Here is a 15,791-nt window from a genome sequence, read left to right as displayed (position 1 = left end):
TTTGATTGAAAATACTGTCTAATCCAATGTTTAGATTTCAGTGGGTTTTTTTTTTTACTTTGATTATCCTTGTGGTATTTAAAATGCAATTTTGTCTTTTTGGAATTTTTAATGATAGAGGTATGAAAGAACACATTGTGCAAATGTAATCTGTTAACCTTATTTCATCACTAGTTTGATGTTGAAAGCCAAGACAGCATTTTTTTTCGCACTTACTGAAAAACTATTGCCACTGGGAAGTGAGTACACTTTATGCTTAGTAAAAATATATATATATTCAAAATTATAAACAGTATGATCTCAAAAATGACGGGGTGGGAAATGCCGTAATATTAACCATGATGGCCACTGGATGATGCAATTAAGGCTGGGTTTCGCTTTTCTGAGTTTTGTGTGTGTGTGTGTGCTTTTTCCATAGTTTACAAATCCTCCACAATGAACATGTATTTCTCTCATAATCCAAAAAAATGCAAACATAAAAAATAACAAATAAAGCAAACATTCTCCAAGAATGAAAGTGTGATAAGTTTGACCAGTTTAGTACTCCCATTCCTTAGGTAAGAGCTTTAATCTGAAGTCCTGTTTTAACTTTGTCAGTAACCCTTTTTGTTTGGATACTGAAATATGCATTGTTGATCCATAAAAAGCTGCTCATTTGTGCAAAACATGGTGCAAGTGAAGTGGGATGCCGAACGCCAGGGCTATAGTGTTTCTGTTCATTTACACTTTCATTTTCAGACGTGGCAAGCTTGCATGATAGAGTAACTGAGGACGAGGACAGCTTGGCTGCAGATTACAGAGTGATGAGAGTGATGCGCTGACGCCAGCTCCCAGGGCGCTTTAAGGGCCTCTCACCGTCCACCTTCTCTTCCACCCCCCAGCTTCTGGTTGGCAGCGGCATCAGTATGGTGATGTTCTAGTTTCATTCTCTGTGCCCCGGGTTGAGAATCTGATGATACTACAAGGCCACTGAATGTTCACAGAGAGTTTGAGAAAAAGAGTTGGCCAAAATTAAAATGCATGAGCCTAGATTTCCTAAAAGAATATTCATAAGATGACAAGTTAACGAGTAACTTTGTACTTTGAGTATAAGAAACAAACCAAGAAGCCAACAAAACCCTTCACAAGGCGAAAAATATCTACCATGATAGTGTTGTAAGAATAATTTTGGAAGGATAATTTAATTTTAGAAAATTATTGCATTTCAGGCAAAAATCCATTTTGGTTGACCTGATGTTTTCCTAATTTAATAAGAGTTTTCTTTTTTTCTGATTACAATGATCATACCTTCTCAAAATCAAGTAATACCTAATAATATATGAAAGTCATTTAACAATCCACCCCACTGCCACTAACCATAATTCTTTAGAACTTCTCTCTTGGCATACATATACACATAACATGAATACACACATACACACATATACATATGTGTAATTTTACATAAATTGAACCATGATATACCCACTGTTTAGGTGTGTGTATATATATATATTTTTTAACTGAAAAAAGCCATGAAGCCCTTCCCACATTAATTAATTCAGATATAGTTTTATTTATTTTATTTTTTGGAGGAGGTACTGGGGATTGAACCCAGGACCTCCTGCATGGGAAGCATGCACTCTACTATGTGAGCTATCCCCTCCCCTGAATTAATTTGGGCATATAGCATCCTTTGAAGGCGCTGTCTCATAGTTTATTGATTTCATGTACATGGATTATTTAACCATTATCTGCTTGGTAGCTATTTAGCTTTCCCCTTCTCCTGCCTGCACGCTCCTGTGAATGACGTGGCAATGCACCCTGTACAAAAATACTTGCACACTTACCGGATTAACTTCTGGTATGAAATCAAAGATGGGGAATTCCTGGGGCAAAGGGTGTGCACATTTAAAATTCTGATGTGTATTGACAAACTCTCTCTCTGAAAAGCTCTATCAATCTCCATCCCCCAATATTATTCATCTTTTATCATCCCCAATAGACCAGGGGTTGGCAAACTATGATTCGTGGGACAAATCCAGTCAGCATCTTTGCTTTTAAAAGGCTGCTAAAAAAAAAAGAAGATGATGACAATGAAGACTATGTGTGTCACAGAGACTGTCTGGGGCCCACAAAATGGAAACTTCTGCTGTCTAGATCTTTACAGAAAAATTTTGTCAACCATTAGGTTAGAGAAAAAGTAGTGTCTTATTCTTGATAGTATCTGCTTTTCTTTGCTTCCTTGTGAGTTTAAATAGTTTAAACCCGTGGTGTTTGTATTTCTTTTTTTCTCAATTACATTTCCTTTGCCTGTTGTCTTGATAGGTTGCTCATCCTTTTTCCTGCCTTACTTGTAAGAGCTCTTTATTTATTAGGACAATGTACATTTTGTCCCATATTTTGCAAGTATTTTTTCTCTGTGTCAGATGATCATTCTGTCTGGCACTTTTTACATTAGAAAGGAAATTGTAATGAGCATCAACCAATGCAGGTGTTCAGAGAGTGACAGCATGTGGTAGTTTAGATCTGTAGTGACAGACGTTCTCTCTGACAAGGTGATGTTGGAGCAGAGAATTGAAATAAGCCAGAGAGGGATATACGCACGAATATAAGAGGGTTATCCTGGCAGTGGGAACAGCAAATTCACAGACCCTGAGCTGGGAGATTACGTGGCACATCGGAGGCACTGCCAGGAGACCAATGTGACTGAAATGGAGGGAGAGTGGTCGGAGCTGAGATCAGAGACGGAGGGAGGGAGGGGAGACGTTGAACCTTGGAGGTCACAGTCAGGATATTGGATTTCATTCTGATTGCGATGGAAGTTTGGAAAATTATGACCAGAGTGACATGATCTGACTTAAAATCCTTTAAAAGGATCACTTAAGTCTAATTTTGTTGTCGATTTAAAAATATGTTTTATATGTTCTTGTTAGAAACTAAATTTATGTCCACTTTCAAATACATAGATAATATAGAAAAGTAGAAAGAATCAAGAAAGGGTGATGGTATTTTAATAAGCCTTTAGGGATAGATACATATGTTCTTAAGGTTGGGAAGTACCTTAAAGCTCTGCTGCTCCAGCCCCTTGGACATTTTAAACACAAATATGTTGCTTTGAACCTGGCAGGCTATTTCTTTCCCGTGGAAGTTCCATTTCCCCAGCGGTGTCCTTGTAAATAAAAGACTTGCAGGTCCCCTCCCTTTACTGTGATACAGTGTATGGTTTACAAAACTGTTTTCTGAGTTCTTTATACAAGGCTTCTCTGTGTTTGTAGTTGCTGACAGCAAGTTGGTTCTGAAACATTATTGCAATTATTCACATTTAATTTGAAGTGAAGAGCAAGAATGTTTGCTCTCAGAGCAGATGGAAAGACAGGCCACGATGTCCTGTGGTTCCTTTGGGCTGAGGAAACCGAGTGAGCAGTGACCGCCTGAAGGACAGACATTTGCGGTAAGGGTTTCTTTGCCTTAGATGAATATAAGAAATGGAATTAGGCAAGAGTGGGTCAGTCCTGGAACATTCCTAGTAAAAGAGCATCCGCGAAGCCAGTCCTGTTCCCCTGAGTCCCGCAGCGCTAGGCCCAGCGATTTCCAGGACACAGTGCAGCTCCGGTGTTGGCACGCGCACACCGAGACAACCTGCTTCCCGCTGCTCTGCCAGCCCTGTGTCTGCTCTCCAGGTGTCTCCTAAACTCATCAGGGGCCTCAAGGAAAGGCAGGCAGGAATGTGCCCATTCTGGATCAGTACTTCATCTGTAGTAAACTGGGATGACTAACGCCCCGGATCTGGTCGGCTGGCTCTCTGCTGCCGGGCTGCATGGGGTAGCTGGACATTGGTGGGGCCCCTATGGAATCCAGGGGTCTCAGACTCAGCCCTACAGTGATTGGGACGTGAGAAAATGCCTCAAGCTACCTAAGCTTATGCAAGATAGGCTTGCAAATTTGGACACTCAGTATTCATTTTCAGTGGGGAAAAGACCTTTCCACTATTTGTATCCAGTTTATTTTAAGCACAGCATTTTTCAGGGACCAAAATGCCCGGAAACCACTTTGGTCCACAGAAGGTGGCGGAGAAGCAGAGACTTGGAGAGCAAAGAAAAATGGAAGGTCTTAAGAACAATGTTCTAAAAGAATATGATGACATTTCTCGCATTTTTTTGGAGCAGTGTCTATTGAGGCAAAACTTTCCATTTTATTCTTGCTCTCTAGCGTTGATTTGTGGAGGAAAATGTTTCTGGAGAAAGAGTACTCTGACACATTCGTGTAAGGAGCCCGGGCGTCTTCTAAGAATGAAGCATTGGAGGCTCCAATTCTTGTCTCTCTGATTTGCACAGTTCTTCAAGCCTCTTGCAGGAAGGGGAGTGAAAAGGCCTCAGTGAAGGTTCACTGAGCTTGCTTAGAGAGAGACAGAAGTAGAAAGAGATGAGAGCATTTCCCTCTCAGAGCCCTCTGTTCTTATCCCATCTGAGCTGCTTGTTCTCCAGGCTTACTGCACATCTCTCTTTCTAGAATTTTCTCTGTGCTCCTCCATTGGATCACTATCTCCTAGAGTCCTTATCTTCCTCTTCATTGATTTACTTCTTCATTTTGGGGGAATACATTCTCTAGTAACTTCCTCAGAAAGACTTATGGTTGACAAGCTTTTAAAATATTATCATTTGCCAATCTGAAAAAAGTTTAATCTACCTTCATGTTTGTTTGAGATTTTGGCTCAGGAAAGAACTATAAGTATTTTTTGAAGAATTTTAAGTATATTTTACAAATATTTTCCCTCATAATTTTGAATGTATTTTCCCAGTAGTTTCTAGAATCTAGTATTGCTACCAAGACGTTCAATGCCATTTTGATTCTTATTCCTTTGTAAGAGATTTCTTTTTTCCCCCTCTGGAAATATTTAGGCTCTTTTTCATACCCCTGGTGTCCTTAAAAATTCATAAGGGTATGTTTTGGTGTACTTCTTTTTAAAAAATCATCTCATTTTGCATTTGACAGGCCCTTTTAATACAGATATTCATGTTTTTTAGTTCTAGAAAAATTTCCTACTATTTCTTCTATGATTTCTTTGAAATGTCCCTCTGCATTTTCTCTCTTCTTTCTTTCTTGGGGCCCTTTTGGGAAACTGGGCCTCCTGAATTGATTCCCGAGGTCTCTTTTCTCTCACTCAACGCTGCCAGGCAATCCCACACTATAAATTCCTAGAAACCCAGTTTTCCACTAAAAATAGTGAGAAGGAGGAGGAGGAGTTCCTCCCCTCCCCTCCTCCTTACTATCATCTGATGACTTCAATTCGTGATTTCAGGAAGAAAATAGATACAGGAGGCTTATTAACATGTTATACTGAGATTAACTCTTGAGGAAGAATAAGGAAGAAAGAGAAAGAAGATGGATTGAGCAGAAGTCACACCGTAAAGTATCCCAGACAGAAGCCTCATCCAACCCTGCAGGAAGTTCTAAAGATGAGCTCATTGGTCAGAGTGGTTCCTGTTTGGAGTAAGGGAGCTGGTTCTTGATACCCCATGCTGTTCAATCACTGGATGTGGGTGGCGCTTGGTGGGGGCTGTGACCTTGGCTTAGGTAGGTCTTTTCAGCTGAGGCAATCCCTGTGAGGGGCTGACAGCTGAAGATATTTATCTGGCAGCATTTTCAATAGATGGGGAAATAAATCCTTTACTCCTTAAGGGGGATCCAAATGGCGCATCCCAGCTTCTAATGCATCAGCCCCCCTGCACACGTCTGGTGCACAAGAACCGGCTTGGACCAGCCTCCAGAAGCCAACTCTGGGCCTCTCCTTCCAACTTAGCGTTCAGGAACATCGAGTTGGTAGCTTGAAATTGTGCCAATCATTTTTCATACCAAGAGCTCTTTTTCTTGTTCTCTGATCATTCCTTTTTCATCATGTACTGTTGTACATGTTGTTTACAGATTGTAATAGTGACTTGAATCTCCCAGGGTCTAAACAATTAGCATTGTTTTTAAAGCTCTCTGTTCCCTGAATTATGTCTGTTACTTCCATGGATTTTTTTCACTTCCCCATCTATCCATGTATCAATGCTTCAAATAAAGGACCAGGCACTGTTGTAGGTGATGCTGATACAACAAACAAACCACACAGGTCCCTGCCCTGGAGCCTCCACGCTACGGAAGGCAGTTGGAAAATGGATTAATACATGTGCAAATGTATAATATAATTTAAGGAAATCATTTTTGCTGTGAATGAAATAAACATACTGCCTTAGATGGTCCATGTAGGAGTCGGGTGGGGAGCGGGGTGGGGGGTGTCGTTTTAAATAAAGTGGCGGGGGTCTCTGCAGAGATAACACTTGAGCAGAGTCCTGAATACAGTGAGGGAGCGGGCCAGGTAAAGCACCACAGTAGGAGGCAGCCCTAGGTGTCATGGGCTCTGAGAACAGGCTTCGTGTATTGCCGGAACAGCAAGAAGGCTAAAATGGCTGGAGCAGGTGGTAGACGAGGGTGCAGAGGTGGGCCAGGGCCAGGTCATTTTTGCTGTTTACCTTGGTCTCTTTGCATTTGGTGACTTGTATCAAGCAGGATAATGCAACCAGTAGAATGTGTGTGTGTGTGTGTGTGTGTGTGTGTGTGTGTGTGTGTGTGTACACATAGGCATACATGTATCTATCCTATAGATAAAGACAGAAAAAGACCGAGAGATCTATTTCAAGGAATTGGCTGACACAATGGTGAGGGGGGCTTCCAGGCAGTTTTTTGTAGTTCTTTTTTTTGAGGGGGTATGATTAGATTTATTTATTCTAACGGAATAATTAGGTGTATTCTGATTAGGTTTTATATTCTTAATGGAGGTGCTAGGGTTCGAACCTAGGACCTCGTGCATGCTAAGCCAGCACTGTACCACTGAGCTATACCCTCCCCCAGCGGGCAGATTTGCAATCGACAGGCTAGGCCACAGGCTGGAACCTCAGGCAGGCAGTAACTGCTACAGAACTGAGGCTGATTTTCCTCTTCCTTGGGGAAACCTCATTTTGCTGTTAAAGCCTTTCAAGGATCAGATAAAGCTGTCCAGGTTTTCAAGGACAACTTCCTTTGCTTAAAGTCCACTGATTGTAGATGTTAACCACGTCTACAAAACACCCCACAGCAACACCCAGATTAGTGTTTGATGACTGACTATAGCCTGGCTAAACCGACATTGAAAAGTGACCATAGGGGTCATTTACTTCTGACACAGTGATCCTTGCCAGCCTGTTTGTATTTAAAAATGAGGCCCAGAAAAACTGATTGAGGGGGTTACAGGAGGGGCTGGCCGACCAGAAGCCTTTGCGTTAGGGAGAGAAAGGTGAGGAGTAGACTCAGATGATGGGAGACCCCTAAGTAGCAGAATTTGAATTTTTCAGAAGGCTCTTCCATTTCCCCAGGGAAGTCCCTGCTTTTTGGCAAGTGCGACAGTGCTGCGTGTGGATGGGCTGCGAGGTGTCAGCGTGCAGCTGGGGAGAAAGTAGGGGCTTTTCCTACACACAGTCTTCTAATGAATCTCCCTGTTTTCAGGCCCAAATCCCACTCTCACCTTTCACAGTTCGTGATATCTCCAAACCCCTTAACTCTCCATGTTCTGCCGGGCAAATGGGCTCCCTTTGACCCAGATGCATTTCTCTGAGTCCCACCCTTACCGCCCCCACCCCCACCCCACCCTAGCTACAGCCCTCTCCTGTCTAATCTGCCTTTATCCACTGTTGACTTCCCAAACTGTGCTGAAATCTCCTCTCTCAGAGGCCTTCCCCAGGCTCTTCATCTTTGTGAATTTGTAAAGAACGAAAATAGTGAGGTATTTTAGAACAGAAAATTTAAATATAGTGCATTTCATCTGCAATTTCAAATACTTCAGGTTAATTTTTCCAAGGAATGGCCTTGGTTGAACAGTGGGAAGAAGGTGCGGAAAGGCGTGTCCTTTGCATCCTAAGAACCACAGTGGTCCAGGAGGGATCTGCCATAGAAGCGGCTAGAGACAGCGGCAGTGCTGGCGGCAGAGAGCCAACCCAGCGCTACAGACGAGCCGGGTCTGAGTTGATAGCCCGGGCCTCTGGCTCCCTGGCGTGCTAGTGGTGGCGGAATTCTCTTCTGACTGCAAGTCACACCAGAATATCAGCATTTTATTAAAACTGGAGATACGGTTATCTTCTTCCCTGTAACATACTGTTCCTCCCGGGGGAGGCTCCGATGAGGCTGTCCTGTCCTGGCTAGAGAGTCTCCTGATAGCATGCCTGACAAAGAAGGTCTTGGGTAGAATAAGTTATAATAGAGGCGAAGGGAGAGGATCCTAAGAAAAGAAATCTGGCCTGGATCAAAAAGGGGAAGGGAAACAGGGAACATAAATCAGGGAGAAGGAGGTGGTCAGGTTCAAGGGGAAACGTTATGAATTGGGCCCAAGAACTTCCCAGGCCCCATTCTTTCCCTCTTGTCACCCCATCATAGCTTTCCTCTCCCCCACCACTTTGTTTTTTAACACTCACACCTTGTTCTAAGTTTACTCCATCAGAGACATCTGGAGCAGCGGAGAGGTACACACAGATTCCGAGAGAACCGATAAGTAAATAGGATGCTTGACCCCACAAGGAACCCAGTAAGCGACCTTGGAAGGGTTTCACACAGAGGAGAGAGGTCCTAAGAGCACCTTGAAAATGTGTCTCTCTGGTTTAAAATTTTAACACAGGATACACTTCTGTGTGCACAGCTCAAGATTAGTTTTTTTTAAAATGAGTGTTCTAAGGAGAAAAAATATTTTATTAGCTCAAAAAATCAAGGTTTCAATATTCATATATTTAAAAAGCATGGTATCCCCCATCAACTGATGGATGGAGGAACAAAATGTGGTCTTTCCATACCATGAAATATTATTAAGCTGTAAAAACAAAATACTGACACCTGCTATAACATGGAAGAACCTTGAAAATGTTATGCTAAGTGCAAGTCAGACATAGAAGGCCACATGGTCCTAGTTATGCTACAAACTAGTAGCATGAACTTGAGCAACTCTCCTAGTCTCTGAAAAACTCAGTTTCCTCACCTGGAAAGTGGGGATAAATAAACTGGGTCTTCCTTACAGGTTTGTTAGGAAGATCAAATGAGATAACAGATGAAAAAGTACTTCAAGTGTGACAATGATGATGGCACATTTATTAATTTTATTAGTAGTAGTAGTAACAGTAACTCTGGCTTATATCGAATTAAGATGGTGACCTGCTAATCTTGTTTTAAAAATGTTTTTATTGAAGTATAGTTGCTATACAATATTATATGTCACAGGTGTGTGACACAGTGATTCACAATTTTTTAAGTTTATACTCCATGTATTGTTTTTTGTATATATATTTTTTGACTTATAGTCAGTTTACAATGTTGTGTCAATTCCATATATAGTTATTATAAACTATTGGCTGTATTCCCTGTGTTGTACATCCTTGTAGCTTATTTTACACACAGTAGTTTGTCCTCAATTCCCTGGCCCTATATTGCCCCTACCCCCTGTCCTCTCCCTACTGGTAATCACCAGTTTGTTCTCTATATTGTGACCAGCTAATCTTTTTTGTTTTTCAAATCTTATTTTTTATTGAAGTATAGTCAATTTGCAATGTTAGTTTCAGGTGTACAGCAAAGTGATTCAGTTATACGTATACATACATATATATTTTTTCAGACTCTTTTCCATTATAGGTTATTACAAGATATGGAATATGGCTCCCTGTGCTCTACAGTAGGTCCTTGTTTATCTACTTTATATATAGTAGTGTGTATCTGTTAATCCCAAACTCCTATTCTATCCCTCCCCCCTCCTTTCCCCCCTGGTAACCACAGTTTGTTTCCTATGTGACCTGCTAATCTTAAAAGACTTGGATCTTTAAGTTTGGCCTTATATGAAGTAAATAGCACAGCTTACATTTTTCACTGGTCATTGTTACCAAAGAATATATATATATTTGAGAAATAACCAGGTAATATGTATAACTATGGACCTAGAATGGATTTATTTTATTTTATTTTATTTTATTTTATTTTATTTTATTTTTTAGCATGAGTTTATTACCTGTACTTCCTTTTTATTGAAGTATATTGATGTACAATAGCATATTAATTTCAGATGTACATCATAGCGATTTGGTAATTGATACACATTTTAAATGATCACCACGATAAGTATAGTTACCATCTGTCACCATACAGAGTCGTTACAATTTTACTGACAATATTCCCTGTGTGTACACTTCATCCCTGTGACTTTTTTATTTTATAGCTGGAAGTTTGTACCTCTTAATCCCCATCACCTATTTTATCCATCCCCCCCAGCCTCTCACCCCGGCAATCACCAATTTGTTCATTATTATCTATCAGTCTGCTTCTGTTTTGTTTCGTTTTTTTAGATTTGTCACATGTACTTCTTTTATCCTCATATGACCTCCATAAGCACTCTGGTAAAAGTGATTTTCTTAAATTAAGCTCTTTAACTTGACAATCTTTTCAGATGCTAGTCTTGAGTTCCAATTCACCTTGCTAAGTGGGTAGTATAGAAATTCAGCAGTACAATCAATTTCCATTTTACTGTTTAGGCCTGAGTTCATCACTGCTAATGTGGAAAGAGGCAGTCCTAGTCAAAAACTAAAGAGTTGGGAAGTAGTGAGTCCAAATTTCTACTTCTGACTCGGATTTTCTCCTGAGTAGTTAACATTTCCATTTCCAATACATCCTCATACTCTGAGGAAGCACCCAAAGCACTTCATAAAAGGACTGCCAACATTTATATAGGCAACTGTTTGCTCCACTACAAGTGTAATTACATTGGAAATATTCTTAAAGCATTTAAAAAGCATTGTGTTTATTTATCAATTATATCTCAAAGCTGAAAAAAAAGAAGTATTTGGCCATCTGAACAGAGCAAAGTTCGAAGCAGTCACTTCCTTTAACAACCAATAGAAATTAAAACATTTGCCTCTGAAACAATGTTTTCCTTAGAAAGCAAAACTGATATTTAAGATGGCAACAAATGAAAATGTTTTTGAATGATAACAGATGAAAAGATTTCTGTGGAATTTCCTAAGAAGGGATAAATTTAAATCGATACCTGTCAGGGCCCGGGCTCAGATCAATTAGTTAATTAATACCTTTGAGCTCAAGTTGTCAAAGGGACTCCTCTGTACTCAGCATGCTTCTCTGGGTTTATACATACACATAGAAAGTTCTATGATGCCAACCCAGAATTAAATGAGATTGTATGTTACATTAATCATAATGTGTTAGTTGGGGTTCTTTGGTTGCAAATGATGGAAACCCAACTGCAAACAGGTTTAAGGACAAAAGGAAATGTTTATATATATATATTTTAATTGAAATATAGTCAATTTACAATGTTGTGTCAAAAGGAAATGTTTTGATCTGTGTAACTTTAGTCTCTCTTTGCAGCTTTAACCAACAATCCCAGCAAAGAGTTGCTCTCCTTTTCACTGGTTCCAGAAAGCCCTGGGATAGTCTCATTGGTTTAAACCTATCACACGGCCAAGGGGACAGAACACACTGCTTCACTAGGCCTGGGTCACCTTCCCACCCTGGAACATGGTTTGGGGTTGGGGGTGTGTGGCGGTTACTGGCAGTCTTGCCTGCACCATGTGGATTTAGAGTGGGACAGGGATGATTCTGCAGAGGAATACTGAAGTGCACAGGTGCTAAGCAGGAAAAAATAGCAGAATCCCCTTATGTACATGGCAAGGACCCGAGCACAGTGTGAGACTTGATACAGTCTGTAATATAACATAATAGAGTTTAACCTGCACACACTGTGAGGGGGCTATTATTCCTAGTCTCCAAATGTGTTTTCATTTGGTAATCCTCTCACATGTCAACAGACTTCCTGAATTCTGCACAACCTCTCAAAATCAAAGGTAATAAGGTGCAAAGGATACCTTTTAATTTTATTGTCCTCTTCCGCTTTCCACATTTCAGAGATTCTGGTTTCTCAAAACCTATGCCTAATTTACTATAATAAAATAATAGTTCTGCTACTCAAATTCCCGCTGTTCTATCGAGGATAGATGAGATGTATGGATTCAGGCAAATGAGATGAAACCTTATCACATCACTGTTACTAAAGTGAGGAATTTGTTATAAGGCAACTTCATCCTCAGACTTCATGCAAGGACATTAATGAAATACCAGAGGACCTTATTTCCAAAGATGCATTATATTGTAAGGCTTCTGGCAAGGGCCCCAAAGACTGCACTATAGAGCAATTCTGTGTAGGTGGATCAGAATGTGCTATGCAAATTGGGGAAGACTGAGTCACACCTATGCATTTCCTTCCATTTTTTTTGATTTATAGTTGTTTTATAATATTGTGTTAGTTTCAGGTGTATAGCATACTGATTCAGCATTTTTACAGATTATACTCCACCCTAGGTTATTACAAGAGATGGCTGTAATATCCTTGTTGCTTATCTATTTTATATATAGTGGTTTGTTGCATTTTCTTCTTCATCCCTGAGAAACCCTGAGGTTAGTTTTCCTTCAAATAAGGGTCCACAGTAAAATTAAAAGACTGTTGTTCACTTATTATTATTCACCCATTCAATTCACTCATATTTCGAGTGCCCACTATATGTCAGGCCCTGGAAGACGGTGCTTAAGAAGACATTTCTCCTGTCCTCAAGGACTTGAGAACCTATCTAGATGACATAGCTGCAAGCAATTTCAGTACATGATGAGAATCAGTATAAGGGCGACAGGACAAAGGGACATGAGAGAAGATGTCTGGCTCAGGGACTGTGGCAGAGCTTCACAGAGGAGGTAATCATTTCTAACGACTGCATAATTAACCATCCTACGGATGACACAAATGGAGCTCATGTAAGCCCAGTCTTCTCTCTCTCTTATGTTTGCCTGTCTGTCTGTCTGTCTGTCTACCACCTACCTATTATCTACCTATCTATCTGCCTAGCCACTCAATGTTTCTTCAAATACTTTTCAATGCTTATAGATGGCATATAGTTGAGATTATATTGCATATTCATCTTGCATGCAGATAACCAATCAACAAAAGATCATGAACGTTTTTCATGTTCTTAAAAATTCCTCAAGAATGTTAGTTTGAAAAATTAGATTTTGGGGGAAGGGTGTAGCTCAGTGGTAGTGCCTCCAACCTCCAATCAATCAATAAACTTAATTACCTCCCCCTCCAAAAAAAATTTTAAAAATAGATTTTTATTTTAAGATGATTATAAAGTTATAAGCAGTTGTAAGAAATAATACAGAGAGATTTCACATTCGCTTTACCGAGATTCCCCCACGAGAACATCTGGTGAAACTATTACACATATCACAACAAGTATATTGACATTGATGCAATAAGATACAGAGCAGTTCCATCACAAGGGAATGTCATTTTTATTAGCTGTTTAATAATCTATTTTTGAATGTATGATGATTTATTAATCTTGCTATTGTTTGAAATAAATAATGCTTAGAGAACATCCTTGTATATAAATCTTTGCCGAAATCTCTGATTATTTCTGTAGGGGAAACTCCTAGAAGGAGATTTGCTAAATCAAATGATATGTATGTTTTTAGGTTCTCAATACTGATTGTCAAATTGCTTTGCAGAAAGATTGTACCAACTTACACTCCTGCAGCACATGAAAGTGCTTGGCTGACCACACTAAGTGATGTTGAGTATTTATTTAAAAAGTCTTTGCCAGTTTTATGAGAAAAATGATATTTTGAGATTCTTTTGGTTGATTTGTATAAGTATTGAAGGAAAACATTTTTACGTATACATATGTATGTGTATATATTAGGTTTAAAAAACTTTTTCTCCTGAGAGCTCTCTTCCTATCTTTTGACCATTTCCATTGCATTCTTATTTATTTATACTCTTTACATATTAAGGATATTATTTTTAAACTACTTTATTGAGATAAAATTAATATACCATATATTTTGCCCATTTAAATTATACAATTGAAAGGCTTTTACAAGATATGGAAGCAACCTAAGCATCTATCAACAGGTGAATGGATAAAGAAGATGTGGTATACATACATATATAGTGGAATACTACTCAGCCATGAAGAGAAGGAGATTTTTTGTCATTTGCAATAATATAGATGGACCTGGAAGGTATTCTTTTCATTTTTCTGATAGTGTCCTTTGAAGGACAATTAAAATTTTTTTATGATATCCAGTTTATTTAGTTATTCTTTTGTTGTTGTGCTTTTGGCGTGGTATTGCCTAATTCAAGGCCATAATTATGCCCCTCTCCTTTTCTAACAGTTTTGTAGTTTCAACTCTTATATTTAGGTCATTGTTGTACTGTGAATACTTTTTGTATATGATGTAAGGTAGGGGGTCCAAATTCATCCTTTTGCACATGGATATCCAGTTGTCCCAGTACCATGTTGAAAAAAATTATTCTTCGTCCACTGACTTGTCTTGGCATCATGGTCAAAAAACAATTGACTCTAGATGTAAGGGTTTGTTTCTTGATTCTCATTTATAGTCCATTGATCTATAGGTCTGTTTTTTTTAACATTTTTTATTGATTTATAATCATTTTACAATGTTGTGTCATATTCCAGTGTTCAGCACAATTTTTCAGTCATTCATGGACATATACACACTCATTGTCACATTTTTTTCTCTGTGATTTATCATAACATTTTGTGTATATTTCCCTGTGCTATACAGTGTAATCTTGTTTATCTATTCTACAATTTTGAAATCCCAGTCTATCCCTTCCCACCCTCTACCCTCCTGGTAACCACAAGTCTGTATTCTCTGTCCATGAGTCTATTTCTGTCCTGTATTTATGCTTTGTTTTTGTTTGTTTGTTTGTTATAAGTCTGTTCTTATGTTGGTATCACACTGTTTTGATTACTGCAGCTTTGTAGCCAGTTTTGAAATTAGGAAGTGTGATCCTCCAACTTTGTTTTTGGCTATTCCAGGTCCCTTGAAGGATATTATTCTCTTGATCACTATATTTCTTTGCAAATGACTTCCAATTTGCTGTTTGACTTTATGAGGTTTAGTTATACAGAAGTTTTAAATTTTATGTCAGTTTATTGATTTTTTAAAAATTACAATTTGTTTCCTCTGACAGGTTACAAGACAAACACCTAGTTTGCTTGAGTTTTAAAAGGATATTTCTTTTGCCCCACTTGAATGACCAATAAAGACATAAGTCCAAACGGCAAAGTGAAAGGGAGATTATTTGTTGATCATTTTTTATTTTTCTGTTGCTCTTATTTTTATTTTTTATGATAATTATCAATTCCTTTTTCCTTCCAGTTTTATTGAGATATAATTGAAATACAGCACTCTTTAAGGTGTACAGCGTAATGATTTGACTTACATACATCATGAAATGATTATCACAATAGGTTTAATGAACATCCATCCTCTCATATAGATACAAAATAAAAGAAATAGAAAATATATTGTTCCTTATAATGAGAACTCTTAGGATTTACTCTCTTAACTTTCATATATAATATACAGCAGTGTTACCTTTATTATGTTGTGCATTACGTCCCTAGTACTTATTTATCTTACAATTGGAAGTTTGTACCTTTTGACCACCTTTCTCCAATTCCCCTACCCCCTCACACCCCGCCACTGATAAGCACATATCTGATCTCTTTTCCTGTGAGTTTATTTGTTTGTTTTTAAAGTATAATTGACCTACAACACTATGTTAGTTCCTGTTATACAACATAGCAATTCAATATTTCTATACATTTCAAAATGATCACCATGATATTACATTATTATTTTACATTCCCCACAGTGTACATTTCATC

At 38.8% G+C, this 15,791-nt stretch overlaps 1 protein-coding gene and 1 non-coding gene across 4 annotated transcripts in view; one reads left to right on the top strand and one right to left on the bottom strand.

Annotated features, from left to right (window-relative positions):
* The first annotated feature begins 3,397 nt into the window (after nt 1-3,397).
* Nucleotides 3,398-15,791, top strand: part of MCF2 (MCF.2 cell line derived transforming sequence) — a 114,584-nt gene continuing 102,190 nt past the window's right edge. For all 3 annotated transcript variants that reach the window (XM_072956422.1, XM_072956424.1, XM_072956423.1), the window contains exon 1: nt 3,398-3,433. The gene's annotated coding sequence lies outside the window, so the exon portion shown is untranslated. The remainder of the gene's footprint in view (nt 3,434-15,791) is intronic.
* LOC116277468 (small nucleolar RNA SNORA27) lies at nt 15,074-15,200 on the bottom strand. Its single transcript, XR_004186923.1, has one exon. It is a non-coding gene; the product is annotated as a small nucleolar RNA SNORA27 (small nucleolar RNA).

Source organism: Vicugna pacos, chromosome X (assembly GCF_048564905.1).
Source record: "Vicugna pacos chromosome X, VicPac4, whole genome shotgun sequence".
In the NCBI taxonomy this organism is placed as follows: Eukaryota; Metazoa; Chordata; class Mammalia; order Artiodactyla; family Camelidae; genus Vicugna; species Vicugna pacos.
Note: the sequence above shows the minus strand (reverse complement) of the source record. Positions and strands in the feature narration are given on the sequence as shown.